The sequence below is a fragment of the Panicum virgatum genome, chromosome 2K (genome assembly GCF_016808335.1).
Source record: "Panicum virgatum strain AP13 chromosome 2K, P.virgatum_v5, whole genome shotgun sequence".
In the NCBI taxonomy this organism is placed as follows: Eukaryota; Viridiplantae; Streptophyta; class Magnoliopsida; order Poales; family Poaceae; genus Panicum; species Panicum virgatum.
The window spans coordinates 27,502,411-27,516,967 of record NC_053137.1 but is presented as its reverse complement, the minus strand read 5'-3'; the positions used below and the strand labels follow the sequence as shown (position 1 = coordinate 27,516,967).

The 14,557-nt window shown below is 49.1% G+C and overlaps 1 non-coding gene across 1 annotated transcript; it reads left to right on the top strand.

Moving 5' to 3' along the window:
* The first annotated feature begins 7,928 nt into the window (after positions 1 to 7,928).
* Positions 7,929 to 8,035, top strand: LOC120696282. Its single transcript, XR_005684060.1, has one exon. It is a non-coding gene; the product is annotated as a small nucleolar RNA R71 (small nucleolar RNA).
* The last annotated feature ends 6,522 nt before the right edge of the window (positions 8,036 to 14,557 follow it).

Below are 14,557 nucleotides of genomic sequence, written 5' to 3'. Positions count from 1 at the left end.
GCGCACGCGAGTTGGCGGTCCGGGGTGCTGCGCTGCTCGGGCCACGGCGGCGGCGAGGTGGCAGCCGTGCGAAGCTCGGCGGGGGCGCGTGGCAAGGGGAGGAGGTACCAGCGCAAAGGGGGTGGGTCCAGGAGCATGTGGAGGTGCCACGTGAAGCAGAGGCGAAGCTGGAGTTGGCCTACGGCCGGCCCAGAGCGGCAGCGGGCGGTGCTCTGCGCGGCGGCAGAGGAAGCAGGCTGGAGGTGGAAGAAAACGGGCTGATTTGCAATTTCAAAAATTTCAGGGACCCGGATGTAAATCAAAGATATCTTTTAATCTAGGGCTCAAATGAAAAAGTGCCCAACATGAAAGTTGTTCAACTTTTCAAGATCTACAACTTTGATGTTGTGCAAAAATTTATTTGATCAAAGATTCAAGAGCTAATTTTGAAAACATGGAAAGGATTTTGAATTCCAGGAATTTTGTCTTTTTCATGGTAATTTCACTTTAAATTTAGACTGATTTGAAAATTTTCCTGCCATGTAATGATTACACCACATTTTGCAAAAACACCCTCCACAAAAGCTATAATTTCACATCCTATTCAAATTTAACTGCAGAAAGGACCTTGCATAAAATCATAATTACACATATAACCTTTATATTTACAAAAAGATCCTTTTCAAACAATTCACACATGAAGCATAGCAAACAAATACAGTTTTTATTGTGCAGACACCTAGGGTGTTACAGCGGATGAGCGTCGGAGGGAAGGGCCTTCAATGGTACAACGAGAGGCTAGCTCAAGCCCAAAGAATGGTCGTCATCAGCAGTGACGAAGACGAAGGCGAGAAGCGACAAGACAAAAAGCCACCCGCGTCTAGGCGTTCCTTGCGCCTCCTCGGAGTCAAAAGAAAGAACTACATCGAGCACACCCCGGAGCCGAAGGACTATGATGGAGACAGTGATTGGGAGAGCATCATGAGCCCTGGTTCATGGGGTGCCACCGGTCGTGACTACGATGATGATTGGCCGGGGTGGGCCGAAGAGGAGAGAAGGGAGGAAGACGACCCCTCCGGAGGTGATAGCGGCAAGAAGAAGAAGGACGACGGCGAGCCCGAAGATGATAGCCCCAACCGCGGTGGGCATCACTTCGGGTGCTGTTTCAAGTGCCGCAATGAAATCGCGGATCTCCGCACCACCATTGATAGGTGCCACGATCGAATCGTGGCAATGGATCGAAGGATGGACGACATCGAGAGCTTAGTTGAGAGAGACTACAACTTCCTTGTCCGCAACATAAGGAAGTTATTCGGGATGGTCGGAGATCTACAAAAGCAAGGAGGAGGGCGTCCAAGATGCAATTGCCCGAGGTGCCATTGAGAACACCGACGAGCGTCACACCCATCTTTTATATCATTGCGACGAGGACGCCGCATAATCTAAGCATGCGGGGAAGGTGTGACGACTCGTAGATTCAATTTTGTTAGTCTTTGTTTACTCGAAAGTTCGTCGTGTGAGTGTGCTTTATTTTTCGCATGTGTGAGAGTCATAGTCTAGCGTTGTGTGCTTTATTTTTCGCATGTGTGAGAGTGAGTCTTAAATTAGTGTTGAGTCATGAAATCAAAATAAAAAGAGTCTTTGTTTTTGTTGGATCGTGCATTTTTATTTATGCATTTAGTTTTACTTTATTTTCTTTAAAGCAATTGTTCACGAGCGTTGTCATGAAATTTATTTCATATTTGTGGAGCTTAGTAGATTATTCGTCCATGTTAATACCCACACTTGAGCTTTGATCTAGCACTTGGTTTTGATTACGCTTGCGAGTAGGCATGATTTGGAGGACTTTAATTTCATAAAAATAATAAAACCCCTACAAGCATAAGGTTGATCAAGTTCTTGACAAGTTGAGAGTAAAAATCCTATCATCCAAAAGTTTTATTTGTTCCACCATAAGTATTGGGATGTACATTGAGTTGAGTTAGGATTTCTTTCTCTTGGGAGTTTTAATTTCGAGCAATGATCATGTCCATATTTTTCATCTCTGAATTGCTAGCCACTGTCAATATTCGGTAATGAGAATTCCTCATTGGAATAACTCATGAGATCTACCGGATTCCAAAACCCAAACCCAAGATTTTCTTGTTTATTATCGTCTTCCTTGACCACAACCCAATTGTGTGGATACGTTCTGTTTCTGCACATGATTTGTATAAAACATAATTTTGGGATGAAGAAAGGAAGGAGTATTCGAAAGATGGACCGAATCCGACCTGGGAAAGCCCCAGGCCAGGCCGGCCTATACCTCTTGAGCCGGCCGGCCTAGGCCTCTCTGGTCTCGGTTCGGGCTCTAAAAATTTAGGGAGACACTTTGGAGTTTTGCCTATCTATGTTTTATAGAAAGTGTCCTATGAAAAGGTTCGGAGAAGAGAAAGAAAAGTCAGGAGAAAGAAAGAAAGAAAAAAAAATGTATGAGAAGAGAGGAAAAAATAAATGAAGGGATTCTATGGTTAGAGAAGTGCAAAGAGATATCACCTTGTTGTTTGAGAACAATATCCTCAATTGCAACCATGTGCAATCCGACAACGAGGACGATGCTTGTGCCTTGAAGTCAATCTTTTTGTATGCCTTTGCACATGTCCACCATTCTAAATCTTCTTACCCTTGAACCCTTTACATTATGGAGAAACTCTCATGATCATTGGCTCGGAAGGTAAGCAATCATTAGAAGGTTTTCTTAATTTGACAATATATGTATATACTTTGCTAAGCCTCACCTATAGCCCCACTTTATACTTGAGAGACTTTCGGGAGATGAGAGCTTGCTAATAAAAATAGGATAGCCACTTATATTGAGAGACATGAAATGACTTGTGCAAGAATTTTTGGTCTAACCTTTGTTGCAAGGGTATTTTGTTTCTTAAATAAAAAAAAGAGAGAAAAACCTCCAAGGATGGCAAGAAAAGCAAGTGTTGTCGATATTTGAGTTGCCGGCTAAAGGTAAGAGTTGTGGAGTAATATTGGATGAGTTTTTAAACGCCCATGATATGATTATCCTCTCTGCTCCTCTGACCTTTGTTTGAAGAAATATTGTTAGACTTGTTTGCATAAGTAAATTTTGCAGTTCGAGAACTCTTGAGCAACCCATAGAAGGATTTGATGATTTGATTTGCTCGAGGACGAGCAAAAGCTAAGCATGGGGGGAATGTTGGCGCTACTTAAGTACCCATTTTACTATATGATTAGGAGTTGTTTTGGTAAATTCTTCGGGATGATTCATGTACTAACCCGCCACTTGGCATCCCGAATTTGACCGTTTTCGATTTTGTCCTGGATTTTGGAGCATGTTGCATTTTGACAGGAAATTGGACTATTTTCAGGAGATGTTGTGACGCATGGTTACAACTGGGCTAAGATGAGGAATAAGAGGAAGATTCAACACGCGAAAGATGGGACAGAAAGGGGCCAGAAAAGGCCCAGGCCGGCCGGCCTGGAGTCCTTGGGCCGGCCGGCCTAGCCCTTTTCGGAGCCCAATCGGTCTCGGTTTTCTTCAGCACGAAGTATGCATCAACCCTAATCTATGTTTTACCAAAACCATCAACCATATCTGCCTATAAATACCCCGAAGCCACCGTCAAAGAGTGGGGGGATCGCGGGAGCATCCAGGGAGATCGCAGAGAAGGGCATCCAGAGATACATTCGAGTTAGACACAAGAGAAAGGCGACACCGGAGGCCTCATCGTCCCTCGGCGCCGCTGCAAGTTGGAGGACATCAAGGGATCCATCCCTTGCCGGAGATTTCGTCACCATGATCGACTACACTTTGCTTAGCTTCATGGGGTAAAGTCCTCGTTTGTTCATGGGGTTGTAAGGAGATCTTGAGTTGTAATTGCCCGAATCCTTTATGAGATTGATCTATCATGATTCTTGTTGATGATGCTTTGATGCCTAATAGTTCGCGACTTGGCTTTGGGTTTGCTTTGCTCTTGCATGGTTTACTTAGATTACATCAACTATCGTGTTCTTGTTGATTCGTTACCGATTATCCTCGTGTAGTGACAGTATGCGGGATGGAAAGATTTTGATCTTGGAACACACCTTTGATAGATTAGATCTGTTCTTCGTTGCTTGGCGATTACATCTCTAGTGATCCTAGACCCTATGGACAAATGCTCTTCATATCTTGTGCACACATGTATCATTGCTCACTAGTCTAGATTAGATTAGATTGGTTAGATTAGATCTATTTCACACTCAAACACTCAATATAGATCTTTTACCAACATCATTAGTGCTTAGTTAAGCATAGTAATACACTTGTTCCGTGGATTGATAAACCTTGGGGGAATACTCTAAGGGAAAAGCTACACGATCCGTGCGCTTGCGGTACGTAAATTGGCGCTTTAAGAAGTGTCAACAGTCCATCACACCGATGTACCTCGCAATGCGAGTGACCAGGGAGGTCATATCGATGGGGCTTTTGCCGGAGATCATCTTCTGCCATTGAGCGAGCATGGTTCTAACTGGAGAGTAGCGGATTTGCTTTGCCATGGTGTACAGGTATTGCAACTCGGGCAAGCTATAGAGGCGAAGGTCTGCCCGAGGGTGCACGACCATGGCGAGCCACTTGGCTAGGAACCTTAGGGTAAGATTATGGATGGAGACTATATTGTTCTTACTATTCACAGGTTCATTTGAAATTGCACTCCACCATATATTTCGGTCATAACGATGTTTCTTAGCATGATTATTGGGGTCAAGAATGCATCTTTTATGAAAGCCCAATGCGATGCTAAAGTCTTTTAGTTTCATTTCAAATTGTTCATTGAAGAGACGGAAATAAACTTTAGTTTCAGCACCGATTTCTTCAATGGCAAGAGAAATAAGAAACTCCATGGTTAAGAGTTGCGAACCTAGCTCAATAATGTCGGCAAAATTCTCCCATCCGATGGCGGTGAGGGTGTTGTTCATGTCCTGCTTGAGTCCTATTTTTATGAGGAAGCGAGTTTCAAACCTCTTGGCATGGCCAAAGTTTTGCTTCTTCAGTAGCTCCAGGGCCTCCCGTTCATAGTCATTCTTGATGGAGATCTGCTCAACCATCATCAGAATCCTGATGCGGAGATGGGGTCCCAAGACTGCTACAGGTTCTTCTTCATCACGGGATACACTTGTATGGCGACCGGAGTCGACCAACATAGTATCCCGCGAGGAAGATGAGCTTCGTGAACTCCTCGATCTTTTCGAGAGTGCCCTCTTGATCTTTTCTTTGGCCTTCCCGAACATCGTTCCTGAAAAATGTTAGCACACACAATACCCAACGGATATGACAATTAGGAGGAAGGTTAGTCATTCTTGCGGGGCATTACACCATCCCAAATGTCTGTCATTCAGTGTTCCATGACTATATTCAAAAAAAATATTTTTGGTGTTGTAAGATTTATGAACTTCACTAAGCACTACAAAATTTTATTTTTTTTGGTTGAGCTAGCACTTGAGTTCTCCACTTGATTGGCTCAAAAGAGCTTAATTAAGCAAAGGAACTCAAGAAAGGGAGAGGAGATGCTCGTGATCAGGTTGGAGCGTGCAAACCTGAGCATGTGGTGCGTCAAGGGACATCGCCGTCGTCGGATTTAATAGCCACGGCGAAGGTCTAGGGCATAGCCCTGCAGGTGATGGAGCTCCCTTTTGGTGGTGATGGGACATGATTGGAGGGGGAGAGCTGGGCGGCCTGAATTGGGCCGGTCGGCCTGCACCTGCACGTTCTGCACTTCATCTTTTTCACCTTGCTCCATGTGCACTCAAGCATCATGTCCCCTAATGCACCTGGCCAAAACGAGACAGAGTGGGGCCGGCTGGCCTAGGTGGGGCCAGCCAGGCCTAACATGTGGCCGAAATTTTTCGTAAAATTTTTGTGAACTCCTTTTGAATGCATAATTTTGGAAATCAAACATGCTTTGGTTCAAAATCAAATATGCTTATGCAGAGATGGAATAGAGCTTATGCAAGGAAAATTAAACTATCCTATATGCAATGCAATGATGGATACGTACCATGAACCTCATGGCACGGGCTCGGGTTTTGAGTCTGGAGCGGGACTCTCCTTACCTTCGGTTCGTTTGTCGTCGCTGGGTGGAGTTCCTGACGTCGACCCTTTATTCCACCACACTTTCTTCGGTGTGGGTATTGATTCAACCTCTTTCTTTTCCGATTCCAGAAATTTCTTATGCTGGATCCTTCATCTCGCATTTCTATGGTTGTGAAGCTTGATTTGCTTCGCCTCCTCTTGAATCCGTAGACTTTCTACGTACTCAATGAGGGCTTCAATAGATGGGATGGACGGCTTCTCCGGCTCTTTCTCGGATTTCTTTTTCCAGTTGATTGCTTTGACTTGAGAGCATTGTTCAACCTTCGGCTTGAAGGCCAACGTCTCCTTCTGACCATTGATGTTGAGCTGAATTTCTCCGGCTCCCACATCAATACTTGTGTTTGCGGTGCTCAAGAATGGCCTCCCCAAGATGAGAGGTGTCTTGGTGTCAACTTCCATGTCGAGGACGATGAAGTCGACAAGAATAAGGAAATTCCGAATTTTCACCGGAATGTTCTCCGCTACTCCCACGGGGTAGCGAACCAATTGATCTGCTAGCTGCAAACACATGGCAGTAGGGGCAAGTGTATGATGGTTAAGGCATTCATAGACTACCTTGGACATGACGCTGACACTTGCTCCCAAGTCGCATAGAGCGTTTGATAAATGTTGGGTTCCGACTGAGCATGTGATGGTTGGGCAGCCTGGGTCCTTCTTCTTCACTAGGAGAGGATTGAGTATAGTAGCACTGCACTCTTCTGTTAACTGCACGACCTCGGTGGTGGGCAGTGCTCTCTTGTTTCCAAGAATATCTTTGATATACTTGGTGTACGTGGGCACCTGCTTAGCATCAAGAAGTGGTATATTGACATATAGCTTCTTTATTACCTCGACGAACTTGCCAAATTGTTCATCGGCCACCGGCTTATCCGCTCCAGAAATGGTAAGGCAGCTGTATTGTGGTAATCCCGTGAAGTTCTAGGGGGTTCCACGTGGTCTTCCTGGGCTACAATTGTGTTGGAGTTGATGGCCTCCTCCTACTCTTCTTCTTCAGCATCGGTATGGCTGGCGGATGCGGCTTTCCACTGGGTTCTTGCATCCTATGGGAAAGGTGGCTCCCGTGTGGACTTACCGCCACGCGTAGTCACCGCATTAATGTTCTCTTTTGAGGGAACTTCCGGTTGCCCGGGCAGTTTCCCCGTGTTAGCGTTAGGATAGGATGAGGCTAGTTGAGCTACTTGAGTTTCTATCATTTTGTTGAAGCTCAACTGGTTTTTAATAACTGAGTTAAAACCCTCTAGCTGTGCGGCCATTGACTCTAAAATACTTCTTGCTAATGTTGTCATTTATTTGTTTCTAGCCATACACTAGGTCTTTTAAGGTAGGCTGAAAATTGTTATTAAAATTCATACCTTGCTGATTTCCGAAGGGGGGGTTGGGCTTTGAGTTCCAACCTTGCTAAGGATGGAATCCCGTGTTGGGATTGTTATTGTTGGTGCCAACGAAGTTTGCGTCCTCTTGAATTAGGGGGCACGACATGCCCGAGTTCCTAGTCTCGCCACATGTTTCACATGTCATCCAAGACTCCGAAACCTGGTTTACCTCGTGTGGAGATTCCAGTTTCTTCATGAGAAGGTCCATCTTGGCAGCCAGCATATCGACACTGTTGATCTGATGCACGCCCCTTGGATGGGCTGGCTGCTTGTCACCTCTCCAACTCTGGTTGGAAGCTATCTTGTTGATCAGCGTCTTTTCTCCCGCAACATCGAGAGAGAGAAAGGAACCACCCGCTGCTGCATCTACATGGTCCTTGGCTTGCTGATTCAGGCCATGGAAGAAGTTCTGAAAAATCAGCCATTCTTCCATGCCATGGTGTGGGCATGCTTATATGTACTCCTGCATACGCTCCTAGGCCTTTAGGATTGTCTCATCCGGTAGTTGCTGGATACCGGAGATTCTGTTTCGGAGGGCATTGGTCTTGCCCACCAGGAAGTATTTGGCTAGGAATGCATTTGAACAAGCTTCCCATGTTGTGAAAGCCTCTTTGTTGGAGTAAAACCACGTCTTGGCCTTCCTGAGCAGTGAGAACGGGAATAGCCGAAGGCGAACGATATCCATCGTAGTACCCTTGGGGTTGTGTAACACCCGGTTTATAAAATAACATAAACTGAGCAATCATATACGTGCCAGGATCAAGTCACACGTATATACAACAGAATGAACAATATATCACAGCACATATCACGTAAAAAGATATAATAAAGCGAATACGAATGTTATTTTTTTACATTAATGACAAAATGTCTGATACAGCGGAAGCGTAAAATACATATACGAAGTCTCTCGGAAGAAGGGCGCCACAGGGACGTCGACTGGGAGAAGAACGCCTAGAAGTCCTCGTACTCCTGGTAGCTTCGGGTGAACTCCCTCGCGTCGGCAGGAACTGAGCAGCAGTAGAGTATCCCCAAGAGGAAAAAGTGTAGAGTAGGCAAGAGTGAGTACACAACTTGTACTCAACAAGTATAACACAAACTATGAGGCTCCAGGATTTCTAGAAAAACCAATTTTTAACGAGACGTGAGCCACTCAAACGGGCCACTCCCAGAATTAAGTTGCATATGCCATTAATCAATTTAATTAAAAAGGACCAAGTGTGTTATAGCACCTAGCACAACTAACCAAAATGCAACCCAAGGGATATATATAAGATAATAAAGTGGCTAGGAAAATCCTTATAGGCATACAGTATTAAAATGCAGTATGAAAATGTATTTAAAGTGATAGGTGTTGTTAATGTTATACTTGCCTTCCTCAAAGTTCTCCTGCTGCTCAAACTGCTCTGAAGATGGCTTCTGGTACTTCCTCAAATGGATCAACGTCTATTCACGATCGCAACGCCAAAAACAAGTCCAGCACATACACATACATGCAAACAGAGGCAAACACTAAGAAACAGTACAACAATACATAAAAACAGCAAACAAAACTAAGCTAGAACTATTCTACGCGTTACAACGATCGCGTGGACATAAAGAACACCTAAAACGGAGCTAGAACGCGAAAACTAGGCCTAAAACAAGATCTAGGGGCTAAACTGTAAGAAAAACAGAGTTCCAGGGGCTTCTACGTAAAAACCAGGGACCTAAACATAATTAAAGGGTAGACACGGGGGTTAGGACGCAAAAAGACCAGGGGCGACGGCTGGGTGGACCGCGGGTTAAATTTTAAGGAAGATCAGGGTCTAAAATGTAAAAACAGGGGCGGATTTGGAATTATTTTTGAAAACTCCTAGACCGCGGGTTGATTTCGATGAAAGACAGGGTCTCTTTTGCAAAGTGGCGGGCGCTGACCGGTACGCTTCTCCTTATGACTCGGCACGGGTTAACGCGGGCCGTTGGATCGAGATCCATCGGCTCAGACGCGTTCCGCGCGCGGGGTTGGGGACGCGCTGCCGCCGGTGACCAAACTCGCGGCGGCGCGGCTGATGCTCGCCGGAGTTCGGCGGTCTGGGGGCTACAGTGGTTATTTGGTCCTGTTGTTTGGTGCAAAAGAAAGTGCACGACACTAGTAAATCACTGGAGGGCACGGGATGGCCATTCGGGGATCGGCTGTGGCTCGCCGTGGTGAGAGGCGGCCCTCGGTCGCCGGCGAGCCGCGTTCTTGTGGTACCGGTCCCGATTTGGCTTGGGTTTCCGTACTGGAGCAACAACGTGACACAGCAAAACTACCTGGGGGCTCAGATTCGGGACGGCATCGAACGGAGCAGAGCCCCCGCCATGGCACGGCGGCGCGGTTAAACTACGATGAGGAAACCTACACGGAACAGAGGGCGAAACATAGGGGAAATAGGCACAGCGTGTTCCTCACCCCCGCTAGAAGCTGTGGCCGCCCGCAGACGTCGACGAGTGGCAGCGCAGGGTGGTCGTCGAGGTGGAATCGCGGCGGCGCAGGGGCGAGTCGACGGCGCTCCTCCACAAAAAATCCCATGAGCAGCGGGGCCGAGGGCGGAGAAGGGCTCGGTGATGTCCCAGGCGTCGAGGCGGAGCCGATGCGCTGCTTGGCCGGGGCTCCGGTGCGGTGGAGCGGCGGAATCACGGCGGCGCAGTGGTTCGGCTCCGGCGCAGGGGGTGCGGGCGTGGCAGAGCGGCACGGAGGCGGCGGCTAGGGTTGGAGGCGGGTGCGGGGTGGAGAGATGGAGGTGCAGGGAGGGTCGCGGGGCGCGTTAAAAAGGCGGCGGGGGTGATCCTCGGCGTGCGAGCCGCGGAAATTGCGGCGCGGGCGCTGCGTGTGTGCAGCGGACTCGTGCGCGATTCGAATCCGGTGTGGGTTCGTTTGGAGTGCGGGTTTGGGGAAGGCATAGAGAGGTCGCGGTGGCGCTAAAAAGGCACGGACGCAGCCTTGGTGTGCGCGTCGCCGGGGAAACAGACTCCGTGATCCACGCGGAGTCATTGCGGCTCAGGTCTATTGGGCCCAGGTGCGTGCTTCTAGAAGGGAAGCGGGGTCGTTCCGGGTGAGGGGCTGCAGGTGGAGTTCGTGCCCGGGGCGGCTCGGGTGAGGCAGGCGGCCCACGGCGTAGCGAGGCCCGAGCAGAGCAGAGGAACTCGGCGAGCAGAGATGCGCAGCACGGGGAAGAAGAAAGGAAGGAAGGAGGAGGGGGCGCCGATAGGTGGGGCGAGCTTGTCAGTGGCCGAGTGGGGCTAACGGGCGAGCGACCCCGGGCGTTGCGGGGCGCTGGCGAGTGGGTCCAAGCCGTCGACACGGGCTTGTGCGCGCTAGAGAGGGCTGCTTCTAGTAGGTGGAGTCGGGCTGCAGAGGAGGTTGGGCGCGCGTCTGCGGGAGGAGACTGACGTGCAGGCCCAAGCCGGTCGGGTGTGCTGCACACGCGGCTGTGCAACGTGCGGGCGGAGGCTGTCATGTGGGGCTGCTGGGTCTGGTGTGCTGCGCATGTTTTGCTGGGTCTCTAGCTGACGTGTGGGGCCAAGGTGCAAGGTAGGGAGGAGCGTGCTGCTAGTTGCTGCTGAAGGGAGGGGCGCGCGCATGGGCCTTGCTGGGCCACGCGGGTGGAGCTGGGCCACGCCGGTCGGGTGTGTTACAGGTTGATAGTGTCACTCACCTCCAGAAACTTCTGGAGATGGGCATTGGCATCCTCGGATGCCTTTCTATAGAATGGACTTGCTTGAACCATGTTCACCAGTCCAGTTTTTAGCTCAAAACCATCATTGCCGGCTTGGTCTTGGTTCAATCCAGTAGGAATGTGGCTACTGGACGGGACCGAGAACTAACGAAGAGTCTTCTGGGCCATGGGTGATGAGGCTGAAGTGGACGGAGGACTGATAGGCCAAGTCAGCCTTTTCTGAGGTGGGACGACGCGGCGTCTCACAATTCTCCCAATTCTTTCTAGATTCGGGTTGAAGTTATTTGGTAGGTCGAAACTGGTCATGCACTGCTCTGCAACAATCAGAAAGATAGAGAGAGCAATGATAAGCCCACTAAGATTAGCGGTGACAAACTAGTAAAGTTTATCAAACTATTTACGATATCTTTAACCAATTGCTTCTCCGGCAACGGCGCCAGAAATGCTTATTGGCATTTCTTATGCCCTAATAGAATATTAATTCAGCAAGTGCACAGAATCACCGCTGTAGCACTTCACCATAGAGTATTCCAGGGTATCGTATTTTTCCTCAGGGAAGCACTATGGTAAAGAGTATCGTAAATCAAATGATAACTGTACTAGCTTAATCAACCGACTAACTCGACAGGGGTATGCCAGATATAAGGATAAGATAAGTGGCCACTCTATGACCGAGTGACACATGGAGACTTAACTCCTTAGAGAGGTAGCAGCTGGGAGGACAATGAGCGAGATAAGACACCTGATACACTTCTGAACTATCGAGCTAGCCTCTCTAGATCAGACTAACTATCTAACTAATCTTCAGGAAGATAGAGCTTACTTCGGCAGCCTCAGGGAAGGACTCAGACTGGGATGAGAAGGGAGTCCAACGGCAGTCGGCACTACTGCTATGAAAGCACCCGAACGTGGTGGACTACGAGGGACAAATAGGGCTGTCACCACCTGCCACCTACCACAACGGTACCGTGGGGTGGAACACACTTTCTAGCTAAAACTAAGCTCAGACACCACGTTTGCACTCGGTGATAGGATTTCTCTCGAGGCCATTGAGAGAAATCCCCCTCAACCTAGAGCGCTAACCTGAGATACTCTAGTCCGGGCGAGAAAACCCATAAGATAGATTCTCGACTATTAGAGAGATAACTTAGCCTAAGCTAAAGAATACAACTTCCGCGCTTGAGCTGAATAGTCAGACTCGAGAAGATAAAATAAAGCGGAAAGTAAAGCTGACTCAGAAAAGTAGAGAAGATAACTTATTTTAATAACTTCGAAAGAAGGATACAAGAGCTATACCAGACTTTCGAGGACTCCGGAATCCCGAGCAAGCTCAACTCGACTCTAACTCCCAAACTACTAATCCTACTGTAGAAAGTGAAGACATAATGAGCTCCAAAGTCAGGGATGAGTGCTCTATTTATAGCCTTCCAGGGTCGGTTCTGAGCAGGTGGAGCACGTGGCGTCGGTTGAGGGCGGTTGTGATAGTTGAGCTTAACTTCCACGCGAAGTTGGGACCTGAGTGGCTGCAAGGTGGGGCCGGCTGGCCTCCCCTAGGCCGGCAGGACTGTGGGTGTGGCCATCTGGCCACCGCCTTTGCGTGGACGTCTGTGATTTTCTCTTGGAGTTGGTGTAGCTTGCGTAGCTCGTGCGCAGGCAAGGCCAGGCCGACCGGCCTAAGGGAGGTCGGCCGGCATCTCTCTGGCGCATACTGGCCCTCCGTTCCAACGACGTTGTGACTTGACGCTTGTGGTTACTCCAAGGTGCTGGATCATCGGCTTGGACATGTTGTTTCATGAGATTGTGGGTCCTTTGGTCCTCATGCAAGCCTTTCGGTCCATTCTACTGAACCGACATCCAATCCTCGACTCAGATGTACTTGAACGTGTCACATTGCCCCTAGACTGACGGAGTGGCACTGTGTGTGGGGATGACAGGCCGGCCGGTCTAGGAGAGGCCGGTCGGCCTGGGATTTTGCCCAGCTTCGCCCATTTTTGGCATTATTCACCTGAAATCAAAACTCATTCAAAACTTGTGGAACTTATTAGAATTAAATAAAATATGAATGGAACATAGTGTAAAGCTCAATTTATTCCCGAGAAGTTGACGGTAAGAATGTGAAATAATGGCCGTCAACAGTTAGCAAAGCACCTTTTGATGTAGTCGCGCAAGGACTCGGAGGGAAGATGTGTGACGCTGCCTAGATCCCATCTGGTTTAGGGACCCGGGTAGGCTTCTTGGTAGTACTGGACAAAGGCGGTGCAGAGATCTTGCCAGCTGTTGATCGTGCTGGCAGGAAGAGACTCAAGCCAGTTGAGCGCCTGGCGGCTCATCATCACCAGGAAGTACGCCGCCATGATGTCATTGTTGCCGTTCGCAGCTCGGATGGCGATGGCGTAGGTGCGCAGGCACGTTTGGGGTTGGATTCACAATCGATTTTCTCGATGTCAACCGGCTTGAAGGTCGTGGGCACTGGATGGATCGCAACCTGTCGGAGAAGGTGGAGTAGCCGTCGAGGTCATCCGCCGGGTCGTAGTCATTGCCGTGAGGTTGACGATCGCGGTTGTTGCAGTTGGCGCCGGGTACGCCGTGCTCCTCGTCATAGCGATGACGCCACTTCCGCTCAACATCATCCAGTTCACGATGACGGTTGGTGATGCGGGTCGAAGATCACGGCGGTCGAGGTGGGCGCGAAGATCCGGCTTGTCGACCTCCTCGTCGCAGCGATGGGGGCGTACGGAGCGCTTAGAGCTCGATTGCGCCTAGTAGTTGGAGTACTCCTTCCTCAGGCCCTGAGCCTGGGTTGCTGCAACGTGGAGGCGAGCACGAGCTTTTACGATCTCGCGAGTTTTGGGAAGACCCTCGAATACCTGGAGTACGGCGGCCATGTTTACAGATGGCGTGGCGAAAACTTGATGGCCGTCATAGTCCAGGACGAACTTGCTTTCAAGGTTCCTGGGCCTTGGTAGAGATCCACGCCTTCACCCAACCCGAGGTTGTGGCGCTCGGCGTTCTCGAGATCTTCTTCACATTGGTGGATGACCTCCTTGTTGGCCCAACGATCGGTGCGAAGAGAATTCCGGTGTAGACGTTCTGCCCGCAGTTGGTCGTCCTCGCCATCGAAGGACTCAGAGTCCAGCGAGACGACCGAGATCTGGCACCGGCCGTCGGGACTGTTGCAGTTGGGCGGGAGGGTGAAGACAGCGACCTGATATCAGGGGGGTGAGGGTGAATCAGATCGGATCTGCTCTGAGTCGGACTGATCCAACTCGGTGATGCACAGGTTACCCTTATGTACTCGGACTTGATCCGAGTACACCGCCGAGTTGTTGCGAAACCCGTGGGGTACGATGGCCGAGTCG